Below are 17,526 nucleotides of genomic sequence, written 5' to 3'. Positions count from 1 at the left end.
ATCCACAATTTTTGTCAAGAAAGTATGCTTACTGTGTGCGCCGAACTCCACTTAAAGTAGCCCAAATTGATTATCATAATAGAATAATAAGAAACTGATGAATTTGATGGTTGAAAGGGGTCTAATTGAGGTATTAAGTCTCTTTTAGCCAATTAAGCTATATTAATTCTACATTCTATGTATGTGTTACGTTCACATAAAAATAATCATAAACAAAAATCATGATAAGGACAAAATCCCAGTATATCTTGTTAATTCATATACCGGGTGGTGGTTCATTGAAATCTGAACACTTATTACTTCAATAGTTTATTAAACTGGTTGAGTGATTAAAGTTAATTTATATATCGATGTATAAAAGCCTCAACAATTAATTACAAATCATAACAAGCCTGAGCCTCTCTAACTTACGTACAATTAAAGAAAACAACACTTCAGCGTGATTCCATTCCCGCACTCCAAGCAGTTGGCCGCCTCCAGGAACACTGTGTACACCGTCAGTGAGACCGAAACGTTGGAGAGGAAGAAGTTGTCTGTCAAAAAAGCCAAACTGGACCCGGAGAAGTTAAAGGAAACAGCCCAGGCCAATCCGCTCAAGACCATGAGGGCCCGTGCTAGAAATATTGGGGTTTCACACCAGACTGATCAGAGAGCTATCCTAAAAGTGAAGCGGAAATGGCCTTCTGAGGGTGAAGAGACCTCTTTTCACACCAGCAAAGAAATAAACCCATCTTCTCATTGTAATAGTCTTTTGAACTCTTTTTTGACACTTTTGGTTCCCTTACAGCACTGATGCCAACCTCCTCGACTACACATTTTGGGTGCATGTCGAGGAGAAGGCCTTCAGTGTCTGTCATCCAAAAACCGAGGTCCCCAAAGCAACTGTCAGCCAGCAATGGGATGCCATGAAAGAGGCCTACATCCTCAGTGGGTGCCAGGTATTCTTCCACCTTCTAGAATCCCTCAATGCCACTAAGGACGGCTACATTAATGATTAAGAGAGGTGAGACGCACATCGTTTTATATTATTACTTTTACTGAAACTATATTGTTGATTAATAAATTAAATCTTGTTGAATTTTAATATTCAAGGTGCTCAGATTTTAATGGATCACTCTCTATTCATAAATGCAGTCAAATTTCATAAAGATATTAAAGTCAATTATAGAATTTGTATTCAAATTTGTTAGATGATTGTAGATACCCAAATGTTCTAGGTATAAATTAAAAGTTTAATTTGATTTAAGGAACTTAAATTGGCCCATTTCAGCCATAAAAAAATATATTATACGTATTTTGTTGTCGGATGCTGTACATTTTTTACTCCATTTTCAAGATACCAAGGAGGACTCCGTGCCTTTTTCAAATATTTGAGATATCACATTCGTCGATTGTTACCATTGTGCTCCATCTGATGCAAGTTTGAACAAGCTATCCAACAAATAAATCCTCTACCTTAGTGCCGAATTTTGCCCAAGAGAGTGCAAAAGTGGCGGCATATATAGCTTGTACACTCTGTATATACTATGAAAATTCTAATGTCGTAATTGAACATCCCACATTCATCCAGGGAAAATAGTTTACATTCATAGCAACTTGATGATGAACGTAGCTAACAGAGAGGTGTGGGGGGAAAAATTACGATTCATTGCAGGTGAAGCTGAAAATTACATTCATATTTTTGGGTTAGAAAAACAGAGAAGAAGATGAAACAACCCCACATCAATGCAGTTTATATTTATAAATCAATGTCATTGCATTTCCACATTGTACGCAGTGCAGGTGGCTCAATAACAAGTGTGGACGGCTATTGTAATACTATGTACATAATGGCTAAACGAACTGTTGTTATTGATTTTTTCTTTTTTTTTTGGAATGGGACCCGGAACTCTTTTCATTATTACCTAATATTTGCATCCAGACACAAAGTCAGAGCATCTTTAAAGCCTTCATGGACAGTAATGCTAATCTGGAGCAGTTTTGGTGTGCTAAAAGAAAAGAAACGGAAAATCAATATGGTAACCCTCAAAATTTGAAAAATATTTTGGAGGAGAACAGCTTAGCTTCCATTACAGTATGTTCAAAAATTGATGGTGGTTTTTGTTAAAAAATTGTGAAATAACTTAAACAAATGATTTTTTTTTTGGCAAACACTTTATTTACTTCCCAACATGACCAACCTTTAAGCTTAATAAATTTTTTATGCGTTTTGCCATCCTTTCATATATATTTTTCAAAGTATCTGGATAAATTTTTTTCACAAGCTTTTGTCAGTATTTTAAAATTCATCCTCTGAAATTGCCTTTTCACTGAGTTCCCTCTGGACCAAGGCTCACAAATTTTCAATGGGAGACAAATCAAGTCTATTGGAAGGACATGTGCCTATCCCCCAAAAAGAATCTAAGTTGTCTGAATACCACTTTTGTGCCTTTTTAGAGTGGTGAGCAGGGGCCCCATCCTGCTGGAAAAGGGCTCTTGATGTGTCAGACAACATTTTCCTCTTCAAAGGAGATCCAGTCATTCCATGTCATTTTTCAAGTTTTTGATTACGATATCAAAATGAGCTGTACGTCTCCAAAATATAGACTCAATTCTCCAAAGGTGTGGTCGATGCAGTTTTATAGTTGGAATCCATCAATGGTGGGAGAAGTCATTCTATCCTAAGTCCAAGTCGAGTTCCAGGGCTTTGGTCATAAGTCCAAGTCCTTGAATATTTTTATCGAGTCTTCATATTTCTGTTGAGCTCATTTCAAGTCCATAATTATAGATGATATAAGCTTCATTGTGTTAAGGTTTTTCTTGAGCTCTGTATAAAATAACTCTTGCGTCCATTTCGAGTTGATAATCTTAGCAAGTTAAGTCGTCATGAGTAGTGTTGTGTTGGTCCTTAGGAATCTTTGATTGTGATATCAAGTCGAATCGTATGTCTCGAACCCAATGCCTCACATTTGCATATTAAAGACCAATACAACTCTATAGTATACTGACCTACCTAGAGGCATCAAGGTCAGACCTTATAAACGTACATACATATTATCTTAACCGTTTCTTTGATAATGTTATTATGCACATTTTCTTACAAAAATGTATGTATTGTATAATTCAATAAAAACCAAGGTTATAGATTTCATTTTTACAACTTTTTAAATATATATTTTAATATTCCAAGGAGAGAAAAAAAATAGCCTAAATGCTTTTAACATTTACCCCAAATGATATATACCAATTACCCAATACATGCACCTCATTCAAAGTATGAGTATGTCATCATATCGGGTTGTAACTAAAAATATACACAGTTACCATGAGCAGGGTAGTTCTTTAGTCTCTGTACGCCTTACCAGGGTGAGCCTTAGCTACATACACTCAATGCTACATGCAAAACGCCTGCAAGATTACAATAATATGACTATATTGTTACTTTTTAGATCAAAATATGAATTTAAATATGCTAAACATAAGGGACAACTATTTACAGTGGATCATGTATGTATGCTCGATGCCACATGCAGAACGTCTGCGAGATTTCAATAATATATGACTACATTGTTATTTCTTACATCAACTGGATCAGTATGAATCCAAGGTCCACCAACTACTGCCTTCATGACAACAAACTTCCAACATGACACCACGTGGAATAATTGCCACTTGAAATATTTTAATATGCTACAGAACCTATTAAATTAAATGCCATGAAAAATATTTTCCTAAAACCAAACTATTCAATTCATATTTATTTGAAATTTAGGCCTAATCTACTTTTTCAAGGACAATCTCCTTCAAAAAGGTCAATCTGGCGAACTTGTTCAGAGGGGTCTGCAGTATTATACTTGGAGCTGGGGATGGGCTTGGTGTTTTTGAATTTATAATAATAATTTTCTTTTTCCCGGAACGATAATTTTTCAAAAATTCCTTTATTTAGGAATTATTTTTCAATGTGTGTTCGTTCTACGCGTTTTGACGATATTTGACAATTTTGCTAAAAATACTACTTGCAGTGAGAGTGAGTAGTGGGCCTTATTTAAATATTAAGGGGGCTACAATGCAGCCTGTGGGCCATAGGTAGGACATTTTTTCATTTAGAGTGTAACCCACATGAATTAAAGTTGTGGCATTGTGTCCCACTCAAATTCCATTTTTGTTTGCTTAATTTAAAAAATGATAAAAGTTTTTGGGAGCTGCATGGGTGTCCGCAGGATCATATTTTGTGGGCTTGGTTTTTGGAATTTTTTTGAGAAAAAAATTAATTAAATTCTTTCAAAAATTGAATTTGAAATATTAATTTTTTTAAATTTAGCTATTCAAAAAAAAAAAAATATATTTGGGATTTTGTTTAAAAAAATTCACAGCTCTTAACAAAAATATTCAATTTTCTAGTAAAAAGCAAACATTTCTTAATTTGGGGGCCCCTACAGTCCCTCCATCTCACCCCCTGTGGACTCTCCTGATCTGATATTTCATAGATATGATGTAACATCGGATTTAACAAAATACATTTTTAATTTACACCCTGTATATAATTTTTTAGAGTAGATATTATTAAGGGTCGTTTGCTTGCTACTCCATCAATGATGGAGAAGAGAGGGGGAGTGAAGAGTTTCTGCAGGGAACCTGGTCAAGGTCAAAGAGCTAGAAACCTAACGGTAAAGCTGCACTTCACCTGTTTCATTTTAAGTATTTTTTTTTTTTTTGTGCTTGAGCATAATAGAGATTTTATTAGTCTATGTAATTATTATCCTTCCATGAATTTATTCCCCCTTTACCTATGGGGTTCAGGCACTAACTTTCATAGTTATACTGTTGAAAAAAGGGTTGTTACGCTCTAATACACGGAGGTTAAATGTGGAGTGAGAAGTGAACACAAAAACAATCCACAACAAAAACAAAAGAAATTACGATTAATATATATTTTTTATCATATATTTCATTAACAAATCATTCTGGTATACATATTTCTGGGATGATTTGAGATAACCAAAAATGTTGACTCTACATTAAAGTCGTCATTTGATTTATAAGACTTAAATTGGCCCCGATATGGCACTTCAAAAAAATAAACATATCCAATATCCATTTATTACCGAAGTCCATTTCTATCAGGAAACTATCTGCAAATTAAAAAATTGCTCTTATAGCAAAAAATAAGGCATTTATCTTTTTTATTCGAAAATTTATAATTTGATTTTTTTTTTTCCAAAAAAATTTAACTTTATTTGAATAGCTATGAATTTTTGATAAAATTTCCCTCAAAAATTATATATTTGAAATTTATTTCCTAAAAATTACATATTTTGTGAATAACTATGGATTTTAGAAATTGTTTTCCAAAAATTTATTTTCGTGAGAAAAGCTGGGGATTTTTGATTTTTTTTTCCAAAAATTTAATTTTTAAAATTTTCTTCCAAAAATTTAATATATATTCTTTGAAATGTATTTCCAAAAAATTAAATTTTTTGCAAATAACTATGGATTTTAGGGGTTTTTTCCAAAAAAAATTTTTTTTAAATAGGATTTTTGAATTTTTTTACAAAAATTTATTATTTGATCTTTTTCAAAAAGTTTGATATTTGATTTGTTTTTTCAAGAAATTTAATTTTTTTCCTAAAAAAAATAATTTTCTTTGAATAGCTATGAATTTTTGAATTTTTTTCTGAAAAATTATAAATTTGAAATTTATATTCAAAATATTTTATATTTAATATTAAATTTAGGATTTTTTTTTCCAAAAGTTAAATATTTTCTGAATAACTATGTATTTTCGAATTTTTTTCCAAAAAATTTATTTTCTTAGAATGGCTGGGGATTTTTGAATTTAAAAAAGAAAATAATAATTTATGGATTTTTTTTAACAAAATCCAAAAAAGAAGCCTGAAAAGTTTCCGACCTCAATTGCAGCACTCATAAATAAAAGCTAGTCACATCTATCTAGCATCTGTTGACAGTTTCGGGGTTCGAGTTGTCATAAAATATTTGTTTTAAAAAAATGTAACCTTGTAATAGATTCAAACAATAGCAGGCTTGTTGTGTTAACATTTGACGCGTCTAAGTCAATCCAACTCGAAGTAATTGAGGCAAAAACAAAAAATGTCTATTGACCAATTATTTTGTAGAGAAAAACGTCGAGAACTATTTGGACGGGTTACAGAGATCGGAGCATCGTTGGGAGAAGTGTGAAGAGTTAGAAAGAGACTATGTAGATAAATACATATAAAATACCGAAAAATTATCTGGTATCTTTGTTGCGGCGGAAACTTTTCAGACTACCCTCGTATAGTAAGTAAAATAATAAATTGGGATTTTTTATTCCTGAATTTTGCTCAAGATTGTTTTGATGCTGATGCAGCTCAAATGTAATCCAGAGTCCATTTTGAGAAAAATGACTCTTGCTTGCTTTTCTATTGACGAGTTTTTATGTGAATTGTACTTGTCTTAAAATAGAGAATATTTAATTGGCAATTTTATCTTCTTTTGCAGGTTCTTTTGGTCATCATTTAAAAACATGTCTGCGACGTAACTAAGAAGACAAAAAAACTTAACGAATTTTAGTTATAAGATTGTCTCATTTAAGAAAAACAACGCCAATGAAAGAGAATCTTGAGAGGGGGGGGGGAACTTTTTTTTTTTTTTTTTTGTTTCCAAGTTCTTTCTTCTCCATTAACAGAGACAAAAATAAAAGAAATGGAAAATATACGGAATGGCTGAACAGCTTTTAACAAAAAATATAAATATAAAAAATGAAAGGATGGAAATGTAAAAAAATCAACTTTTGAGGAAAAATAAATGCAATTAATTTATATGTATTAATAAGACAAAGTTTGTTTAGATTAGGAAAAAGAAATGAAATGAAAGTGGGATTGTAAATAATAAGAATTTTTTTCGCGTGTAATTTTTTTGTCTTTGTCAACCTGAATACTATTTTTTTTATGTTTGAACACTGTTATCAATTATCAATAGTGATGAAAATCCGATCTACTTTTTAACTCGCCCTTTATTTTATTTATTTTACAGATTTTGAATTGTTAATCTGAAGAATGAATTTTCTTTCACTTTGCTCTAAAAATTATTATTTAACTCCTGCGTCTTTCTACTACTTTCAATTATATTCAAAGCCTGATTGAACATTCGTGTATTGCTCATAAAAGACAGAGCCGTTACTCTGAGGATTTGTCGCAGAGTTATTATTTTAAGTCGTTCATGGATGACTCAGAGTAAAATTGAGGATGGAAGATGAATAAAGAAAAGTGTGTCTGTTCATTGACGCCTAATAACTTCGAATAGGGATTGCCGCTAGTAATGACTAATTCAAAGCCATCATTCCTATATTTGCAAGGATGTGGTTAATTCAACGGGTATACGTATAATCATGGAAGATATGAGCTTAAACGCCTGCAAGATTACTTTGGTTAGCAATCTGAGAAGTGAGGGGTCAATGTCCGCCCTGTTGTGGCGCTTATGCTCATCAGCAGTCCTGTATATATTATGTTGTGCCGGCATAAAATAACAAAAGAACCCGGAAATGAAGTAAATAATTCTGACAGGAGAGCCGCTTAGCTGCCATTATGTTGAATTACATCAGCTGCAATTATATGATGTAATGGAAATCCCACTCCTCATGTAGTAAGGCAAAATGAATATAAAACATGTCCTAAAAAGTACGAACAGCTGTTAAGCTGTTAATTTGAACAGGTTGTTTTATTTTCAAAAGCTGTTGTCAAAATTATTTAATTTTTGAAGAGAGAACGTCTAAGTATAAAATAACTACTACAACACGTGCTCATAAAGGACGTAGAGTAAGACTGAGAATTTGTTGTGGAGTTGTAGATCCTCGTTGAACTCAGAGTAGAATTGAAAATCGACATGGGAGTAATTTCAACCTATATCCTTCTGAGATACAGATTGGATTTGGGTGTATTTCTTCCTTCCTCGATTAGCTGCTCAGAGCTAATGTCATAAAACGGTATGTTAGCTTCTTCTCCAAAACATTCTTCAAATTCTCAGGGCTAATGAGTCATTTATTTTTTTAACATATCCAATGTCATATTTTGAACAATTCTAGCTATACATAGTGGCCCATTACCTATGAAGCAAATGAAAAAGACCCCCCACGTCTAGACGACAATTTAATTACATAAATTAAAAACGAATATATTTATACATATATTAATGGGAATTAAATACCAAAGATTTCTTTTGGTTAGTATTAATTGCTATGAAAAGGTAGTAGACATTGAATTAATTAGGCAATGAGTTTTTATAGGTATTAAAAATACATACTTTAATAAGGATATTTGAGCGTTTGTAAAATCATTTTTACAAACCCATGGGTATTGGGTTTCCGTCTGGAAATCCTAGATCCGTCTTTGAATGAATGAACACTTTAAATTTTAATCTCCAACAAGATATAATTTATTAATTAAATAATATAGAATTTCAACAAATTAATACTATAAATGGATGTGTGTCTGAGCACTCTTAATAATGAATATAGCTGCAGTTAGAGGCAATGATGCCTTCTAGGCAGAGGCGGACGGGCTAGCACCTGCTGTGGATGTAGTCACCTGTTATGACGTCCTAGTGCTGGCTGACAGTGGCATAGATGGCCTCAGTGTTTGGATGAAGAACACGCCAGGCCTTCCCCTCGGCATGTACCTAAAAGATGTAGTCTAGGGGATAACTGTGAAGGGCCAAAAGTGTCCCAAAAGTGTCCCAAAAGAGTTCAAAAGAACTCATTCAAAAAAGTCTTGTAACGGAGGAGATGGGGTTCTTTCATTATTGGTATCAAAAGTGGTCTCTCCCCACCTCACAAGACTCTTTCTACCCACTTTTTTGATAGCTCTCTGGACAATCTAGTGTGAAATCCCGAGTTCTTTTGGATGGGCCCTCATAGACTTGAAGGGATTGACCTAGGCTGTGTTTTTTTTAACACCTCCGGGACCAGTTTGGCCTTTTTGACAGAGCCCTTCTTCCTCTCCAACGTTTTGCTAGCTCACAGCGTAGACGGTTTTCATGGAGATTCCCAACTGCTTGGTATGCACGAATAAAAATTCGTTGATCACGTTCAAGTGTCAACTAATTGTTTATGCTTTAATATATATAAATATAAATTAATCTCAATCCCTCAAAATTCTTTATTTATTGAATTAGTATGTGTTCCAATTTCAATGGATCACCTAGTAAATTTAAGTCTTTATTCATTCAAGTGACTTTTGGCAAAATGTTTTTACCAGTTTTAACTAATTGACTCCAACTTTGGTCTGCACTGGCCTCGTAGTGAAATTTGGCCTTGATCAGGCCCTAACTCATTTTTTTAGAAAATAAATTTATGTTCTAAGTATGAATATCGCTCCAATGTCTTATATTCGGTGTAAACGAAATATAAGTCTACTTCGGTCTGGAAAGAAAAAACCACGTGGTTCTAGAGGTTGGATTGAGGTTCGAGGGTAAAAGTTATGTAAAAAAAAAAAGAACTAAGTGTTATATGAATGCCCCTTTTGCTATTTAGTCATGAGCCTATCATGTACCCTTGTTCAAATTTGTCTTCTATTCTGAGACATTACGCCCTACCTATACAAAAACAATGTGCTGACCCCTTACCCCATTGTTTCTTCAAATTGAAACAATAGAATGCTAATCATATTCTTCTTACTTACTGTTCCTGAATAGCCCTCATTATAATTATGAAAGAGAATCAAGTCTCAATTGTTTCCCTCTAATTAAGCCCCTGGTATGTTATGTATGCTGTTTAAGGATGACAATGAGGGGGGTGGACAAGGAATGGGGATGTGATTATGATAAAAGGTCATCATATTTCTCTAGGTACAAGTCATTTTCAGATAAGGATCTTATATTTGTGTGTATTGTATAACTACAAAAATAATAATAAAATTCTTTTCTGAAAAAAGTGTTATAACTGAATGACCTTGTAGGTAAGTTAGGGGTATTCATGGATCACCATCATCTGATAAGAGAGAGAGAGAGTATCCGTTGAATTTACAGATGAGGTATTTAGTATTATCTAACAATGACATGATCTGGGATCTCTCTTTATAGTTCAGGGGCGCCCGCAGGATTATATATATATGAATTAAAACATTATTTATTTTTTTGCATAAAATCATAATTCAATTATGATATTTTTCGGAGAAAAATTTCAATTATTATATTTTCGAAGAAAAATTGGAAAAACCGAGCGATGTCCTTATAAAAATTAAAATTAAATTTCAAATAAAAAATTCAATTTTTAAATTTCTCCGATAAAAATTTCAAAAATTAATTGCTATTTCGAAGAAATTAAATTTTGCAGAAAAAAATTTCAAAAATCCTTAGCTGTTCAGAAAAGACAGAAATTATTTGGACAAAAATGTCTAAAATTAAATTTAAAATATTAAATTTTCTAGTAAGAATAAAAAATTCCTTAATTTAGGTGGCTACAGCCCCCTCAACCCTCCCCTGCGAACGCTCCTGTAGTTATAAATGTCGACAAATCTTTTGGCCACTCGAGAGTCAATGGAGAATGCGTCACCTTCAAAGTTTATTCTCAACTAGATATGTGTCCCGCATAATGCCGTACCCCGTGACTAGTACATGGAACATCAATATAAAAACGGACACCAAAAAGGAGTACCCTAGGGCTAATTAATAATTAAATCGAAAATGAAGAAAGATTCACATCAAAAGTTTGGTTAAAAAAGCCAAACAATAATAAATAAATAAATCATATTTATTAAATTTTCGAAATATGAGCATCTGTACCTCCTAATATAGACACTGATTGGACAAGGTATTCACATTTGAGAAATTGACAGAGGTGGGAAATTTTGACTTGAGACTTGCAAAATTAAAATTAAAAAATCAGAAAACCTAAAATAAAATAAAAATTGGGTTCAAACAGCCCACGCAATAATAATTTTTTTTTAATTAATATACTTGTATTGATTAAATTTTCAAAATATGTATATACCCTCCTAAAATCGACACTGATTAGACCTCGTACCCACTTTTGAGAAATTGAGAGATGCAGGAATTTGGACTTGAGACTCGCAAATTAAAATAAAAAAATCAGAAAGACTTAACCCAAAAAAATTTGGGTTAAAACAGGGCAAATAAGATTTTTTTTTTTAAATTAATCGGCTTGTATTGATTAAGTAATCGAAATATGGACATTTTGTTCCTCCTTAAATGGAAACTGATTGGACCACGTACTTCCTTTTGGGTAATTGACAGTGGTGAGAAATTGGACTTGAGACATACAAAATTAAAATAATAAAATCAAAATTTTGATTTTAAAAAAGCCAGAAGAAGAATCACTTTTTTAATAAATAGTATTAGTATTGACTTAATTTTCGAAATACCACTTTTGTGAAATTGACAGAAGTGAGGATTTGAACTCGAGACTTGCAACTCGACTAGGACTTGAGTATATATTTTGAAGACTTGCGACTCAAGTTGATGACAGCATCAAATATTAGAGACTTGTGTCTCGAAAGTCGTTTTATTAGATATAGAACACTCTTTCACTTATCTTAAATTTTCTGAGGACTTGGACTCAACTGGATAAAAGCATTCAAGGACTAAAGGACTTTGCTAAGGAGCAAAGATCGACATTGGAGTAATTCTAGCATATGTTAAGTCCTAACTATATACAGACTGGGATTTGTGTTTATTTTTCTTCTTCTCACGGCTGTTTGCATCTGATTTCAGTAAGCGTCATGACAGAAAAACTGCTCTCCTCTCAGGATTACCACGTTCATTTTGGTTTTTTTTATTTTCACAGATCGACTATGGGCTGGAATTACCCGAATTCGATCCTCAATTCTACTTCGAGTCCAACGAATGACATATTTTATACACCTCTACTCATCAGTAACTAAGTTTCATGAGTGCATTCTTCTATACTTTTGAAGGATTTTGTATTAAAGGGTATATAACTAAAAGCTACTCGAGCGTATTAGAATACCTGATCCTACACCAGTCCGACGACCCATCCCTATTCTTAAGGAATAACCTTTTAAATGCTGCAAAATTGAACGCATCAAATCTTTAAAATAGCGCATTGTCTCGATACGCCTCCTATTTAATAGACAACAATGGATTTTTATGAAATATAAGGAAATAAAGTTCATTCAAATTTTGTCAATGAACTCCAGGTATTGTTTTTTTTATTTAAAAAAAAAAGGATTTCATTCAAATTTCACTTTTTTAAAGTTCTTCTGTGTTATTTTTTGTATTGTTTATTCACTTTTCATGTCACTTGGGAATATAATTCGTTATGTACTGAGACCATTCACCTCTACTCAATTACATCCCCCATTTCTGACCTCCAAAACATAAAGGAGGAAGGGCACAAACACTCTTCATTATTAATAGCCATTGGATAAAATTGATTAAATCAACTCCATATCTTGATTTAACTATTGTCTTTTTCATGATTGGAATTTGATTTACAGAGCTCTCAGAATGGAGGATCCTCTTAGGACAAATTATGAGCTTTTTTTTATGGGTATATAAATAAATATATCTTTTATCTTTAAATGGAGCTCCCAAAAAAGTGTATTTTTAACCATACAAGTAGGTTGTAACAGTAGAGTTGTAAATGTGAAGCATTTTTCGTGTGCTTCGAAAAAAACAAAACGGAACATGAATATGGTAATTGTGATCATTTGAATAATGTTTATGAGTAGAGCAGCTCAGAGGAGCTTAAATCAGCTACAAGGAGGGAACAGAAAGATGGAAAGGACATTGGGGAGAATTACTCCGGTGTCGATCCTCAATTTTATTCTAAATCCAACAAGGGAGGCGTCTTCAGGGGGGTGGGCTGGAGAGGCTGTAGCCCCCACATGACATCAAGGAATTTTCGTTTTTCCTTCAATATACTATAATTTTTGTCAAAAAAAAAAAAAAATGATATTTTTTTTCGAAAATTTTTATTTCTGATATTTTTTTCCCAAAAAAATTACTTTTTTGTGAGGAGGTATGGATTTTTAATTTTTTTTCCTAAAAAATTAAAATATTTGAATTTTTTTTCCGATTTTTTAAATTTCTATTTTGAACAGATTATTGAAATATTCTTCAAAAAAATGTAATGTATGCATTTTTTAAATACAAAAACCAAGCCACCTCCAAAATATAATCCTGTAGATGCCCCTGAACAAGGACTTATAGTTTTTATAAGTGCTTATTCACTTTTCATGTCACTTGGGAATATAATTCTGCACGAAACCTTAAGGATACTCTTTTATTTGCACACAAGAATGTTCAATCAGGTTTTGAATATAATTGAATGAAGTACTCTACTCTGGAGTTTAATAATAATAATTACAATAGCTAAGGAATCGGAAATTAATTCTTCGAAATACCAATTCTAAAAATATCCTCGAGCTAAACAATAAACTAGATTTTCATCACTAATGATAATTAATAATAGCACGAGAAAATTATAAACACTATTGAGGTTGACAACAAGAAAAAACATACAACTCTAAGAAATGCTTATTATTTACAATCCCCCTTTCATTTAATTTTTAATACGACGTGCTGAAATTTAGCTCTTCTTGTCTTAAATCAAGTATAGACACTCCAAAAATGAGGTACCGGCAAACATCCAGACAAACTTAGCTCTATTAATATAAATTAATTGCAATTATTTTTCGTCAAAAGAAACAGAAAATGAACATGGTCATTGTGACATTTTGAATAAGCAGCTGATGAAATGAGGGAAATAAGTTCAAATTCCACTCAGTATATGGCAATTATATATATTCCCCCCCCCTAGAAAATATATGTATATACATATTCCTACGGGCGCCCCTGCTATGGCTTGAAATTTTATGCGTTCTCGGTATGTAAAAAAAAAAAGAAACCGATAATTTTTCTTAAATTATTTTTACAAATGTACAATCTGAAGAATGGTAACAATGAAAATAGCTTAGCTGTCATTATGACTCATTAAATTGAGAGAAAATAAATAAACACGAGTCCCAGTTCGAATCAAGCCAGGACATATACAGGCATTACTCCTTTTTCCATCCTCAATTCTACTTGGGTCCAAAGGACTTACATTTACAACTCCCGTGAAAACATCATTCATCAAAGGGTTCAAGGAGGTGCTTGAAATCACTTCTGTACATATATTATGATATCTATAGGGCAATTAACAGTCATGCAAATGGATGCATTTTTTTAGCTCTAGGTTTCTATACATCAAAACTATTTAAAAAGCTCTCTACTCCTTTTAAAAATGTATTGATTTTCGTGAGCAATGGGACTTACTCTGCTCCAACCGATGTTGCATCTGAAATTAGCCATCTGATGACATGTACTTTATTGCAGGTGGCAACATATAATATGTTGTATGCTGTACAAACGTTGGATGAGTTGAAAAAAAATATATAGGAGTATTTAACTATGCAGAAACGTCATAAAGAATAAAATCAATACCGCATACGCAGAGCAGGTGCCTGGAATATGCGTTGTTCTACATCCATACATAGGTCGTGATATTGAAAGTGAAACCCCCACGAAGAGCAAGAACCAGAAGAAAAAAACTAAAAACTTAATACTTGATTATTGTATATAGAACAGTTGCAACGGGTTTAATCCTTCTTATAATATTATTTCGTTGACTAGATTTTCTCTTTCAAATCTAATTAATATTACCTTATTAGTTCTAATCAGAAATTGATTTGTAGTCTATCTAAATTATATATATATATAGATATATAAAGGATTTTTAAAACTTAAAAATATCACAAAACAAACCGTGGATTTTAACTACTTAATCAATTTATAGGAGTGAGATTATACGTCACTTATAGAGTGTTTTACAGACGTCATAAATGTCATCACAATTGAAGGAGGTACCATTGTTGATATCCTGACAACATGAAATAGACACATTTAGAATACATATTCATGAAACCTTATTAAATGGCTCAACAACACCTTCATTGCATTATGCCAATGATAAACAGTGAAAAATATAATCGAAGTAATATTGACTAAAAATGGCGAGATTTGTACAATTTTTTTAAATCTATTAGGGACTAGAAAAATAGGATAATTAGAGAAACATTAATGTTTCTTGTCATTGTAATAGTTTATTTTGTATCTATAATATGGAAATATGATTGTATAACGATATACTAACATATTTTGACAAACAAAAGTTCTCTATTTTTCTTAATAAGAATCAAAAAAGGTTTTTCATTGTTATAAAACACTTGTGTGTTGATGCCTCTCCCAAAAAGACCAACATCAACAATCATGGCGTCACGTAAAACACTCTATATGTGGCAATACCAGTCTGATTGAATTTTATATTTGAAACAAATATTTAGTGTTTCCTTTTTTAAGCATTTAATGAACCAAAAATTGATGTCTTCTCATGATATTATTTCAGTGATGTTTTTTTAGTTATTTTTAATTATTATTGTACCGGGTGCGGCGAAAAAATCTTTACACTTTCAATCTAGAACTTTATGAAGATGTCAATAAAATAAAAACAACTAATATGATCTCTTGATTATCCTAATTATCGATGTAGCCCCCTTTGGCAGCAATGATGGCTTTTTAGGCGGCCACAGAAGGCCTTGTACTCATTGCGGATGTATTCTTCAGACATGACATGCCAGTGCTGGTTGACGGTGTTCTTGAGCTTGTTGATATATGGGTGACGGGCACTTTAGGCCTTCTTCTCGACATGTACACAAAAGGAATAGTCGAGGGGGTTGGCATTAGGGATGTAGGTGGTCTAAAAGCGTTAAAAAAAAGAGTTCAAAACTCATTCAATAGAGTCTTACAACTGAGGGTTCTTTCATTGTTGGTGTCAAAATTGGCTTCTCTACCCTCACAAGGTTCCTTCCCCAGCCTTTTTGATGGTCCCTCGGACGGTTTGGTCTACAAGATTTTTCGCCGCACCCAGATTATAAAAGCAGGCTGAATGAAGGGTTTTTTTCTCATACATCTATGTGAATAAATACAAATAAAATACCAATGTATAGAGTTGTAAATCCTAAGCAAATTTTAGCGTCTGACTGTTTTTTTTTGTCTGCAATCTGAAAAATATTTTTTTAAATTGTCTAAAGCTGTTTTTATTATTCATTCATTATTTAATTCTTTAGTGTCAGAAAACATCTATGTAAGTGTAAAGTGTACCCAGGAGTGGGTGTGCTTATGTATGAACGAGAGTAACGTTGATTATTTATATTTATAAGCAGAAGCGTCTGGAGGAGGTGGGATAAAAGAGATGCAGCCCCCACAAAATATCCAAATTTTCAACAAATTAAATTCTTCAATTTTTTTTTCAAAAATGTAATTTTCTATGAATGTCATTGGATTTTTGAATTTTTTTTTTCCAAGAAATGTAATATTTAAAAAAAAAAATCAAAAAATTTAATACCTGAAATTTAATTTTTGATATTGTTTGTTAAGGCTTGTTAATTTTTGAATTTTTTTTTCCAAAAAATTTAACATTTTTTTATAAAAAATTCAACAATTTGTGCGCAACTGTAGATTTTTGAAATTTTGTTCCAAAAAAATAATTTTTTGTGAATAGAATATAATTTTTGAATTTTTGAGAAACAAAAATTAATTTTTGAAAATATTTGGATTTTTGATCCCTGGTATGTATAAGTCCTTTTCGTATTAAGTGTAGAATTGAGGACCGACAAGGGAGTGAGTGATCCGTGCATACATATATACTTGCTATACATATACGGAGTGAGATTGGTGTCTATTTCCTTCATCTCATGGCTAATGGTAGCTAACCCAATGAAACCTGTGTTCATGAATGCCAAAGAACAACGCTGAGGATTTGTTTAGGAGTTACATTTATGTGCAAGTCACTGTTAGACTCAAAGTAGAATGGATGATCAACAACAGATTAGTACCTGCCGATGTCCATGCTTGATACTGAGTGGAACTTGTGTTTATTTCCTTCGTCGGTCAGCTACCTGTAGCTAGTCATGACTTATAAGATGATCTCTTCTGAGACAATTTTCAAATTGTCAGGGTTACAATGTTCATTTTCCGTCTCATTTCTATTTACATACCGAATATTCATACTGTTTACAACTCTATCAATCGATATATGATATGTATGTATGCATATTTGACATGCCAAGATATGGAAGGACGTTGAAGAGCCTCATGACCCATGTGTGCGTGTGTGTGAGAGAGAGAATAATGCCGTTTGTCAAACTTTTATTAAATAATAAAAAGACTTTGATTAAGTATGTACACAATTTATTCATAGTTAAATATTCCATTGTGCCCAAATTGCACCTCCTTTCACATTTAAAACAATGGTTTGAAAAAAACAAAAAAAAACATACATAGATCCTATCCGTTGTTGTTGATGCTGGATGAGATTCTATTTTTTTTACATACATAAAATAATATATGCATATATTTTATGTATGTAAATCCACAATATTTGAATGCAACCAAGGATTCACATGAGAAAACCAATGGCATAAAGAAGCAGCAGATGGACTTGGTTTTGTCCAAACTATGTAGATACATAAG

This window comes from Lepeophtheirus salmonis, chromosome 8 (genome assembly GCF_016086655.4).
Source record: "Lepeophtheirus salmonis chromosome 8, UVic_Lsal_1.4, whole genome shotgun sequence".
NCBI lineage: Eukaryota > Metazoa > Arthropoda > Copepoda > Siphonostomatoida > Caligidae > Lepeophtheirus > Lepeophtheirus salmonis.
The sequence above is the reverse complement of the archived record's forward strand: the minus strand, read 5'-3'. Positions refer to the sequence as shown.